Source organism: Etheostoma spectabile, chromosome 2, assembly GCF_008692095.1.
Source record: "Etheostoma spectabile isolate EspeVRDwgs_2016 chromosome 2, UIUC_Espe_1.0, whole genome shotgun sequence".
Taxonomy (NCBI): domain Eukaryota; kingdom Metazoa; phylum Chordata; class Actinopteri; order Perciformes; family Percidae; genus Etheostoma; species Etheostoma spectabile.
Genome location: NC_045734.1, coordinates 16,119,330 through 16,120,328, shown reverse-complemented (window position 1 = coordinate 16,120,328; position 999 = coordinate 16,119,330). Strand labels below are relative to the sequence as shown.

At 33.9% G+C, this 999-nt stretch overlaps 1 protein-coding gene across 3 annotated transcripts in view; it reads left to right on the top strand.

Annotated features, from left to right (window-relative positions):
• Positions 1-999, top strand: part of grin2bb (glutamate receptor, ionotropic, N-methyl D-aspartate 2B, genome duplicate b) — a gene marked incomplete at its 5' end in the record, with an annotated part of 80,855 nt that overhangs the window by 63,041 nt on the left and 16,815 nt on the right.

The window sequence follows — 999 nt, the reverse complement described above, 5'->3', positions numbered from 1 at the left end:
ATGCGTTTTCTTTATTTTCATGACTAGTTACATTGTAGATTATCACAGAAGGCATCTAAACTATGAATGAACACATATGGAATTATGTATTTAACAAAAAAGTGTGAAAAAACTGAAAACATGTCTTATATTCTAGTTTCCTCAAAGTAGCCACCCTTTGCTTTTTTGATAGCGCTGCAAACCCTTGGTGTTCTTTCAATGAGCTTCATGAGGTAGTCACTTGAAATGGTTTTCACTTCACAGGTGTTCCTTGTCAGGGTTAATTAGTGGAATTTCTTGCCTTATTAGTGGGGTTGGGACCATCAGTTGTGTTGTGCAGAAGTCAGGTTGATACACAGCCGACAGCCCTATTGGACAACTGTTAGAATTCATAAGTAAAAAGAAACTAGTGCCCATCAGTATGTAGTTTTGAGGCCTTCAGTGATAATCTACAATGTAAATATTAATGAAAATAAAGAAAACGCATTAAATGAGAAGGTGGTTTCAAACTTTTGGCCTGTACTGTATATATACAGTATATATATTTGTATGAACATATGGCAGAGCCTGACAAGATGTGTGTGCAATGTCCTAAAATGGCCACTGTACAAAGGATAATCTATTTAAATACATGTAATAACATGGCCTTTAGTCCAGCACCAACCTCCTTCCCACTGTAATCTAGACCTACATGTACTGATCATTGCTCAGTATCAGCTGTATTCTGTTAAACAGACTCTTGCACAGTCAATGTTATTACGCTGTTTCTATATGTATCTTTATGTTCTTAGATATATTTTATGTAACTTGAACCTGCCCTGTCAAAGACAAATTTCTTTCACTCATGACAGACAATAAAATTTTTCTCACCTTATTATATCTTATTCATATTGTTGTTAAATATGATGGTAGCATTTTCTGAAGAAGTGTATTTCCCAGCTATAAAGCTCTTTATTAATAAGATCTCGTCGTGAGCTTTTTGGCACACATAACTTTTTATATATATATATATATATATAT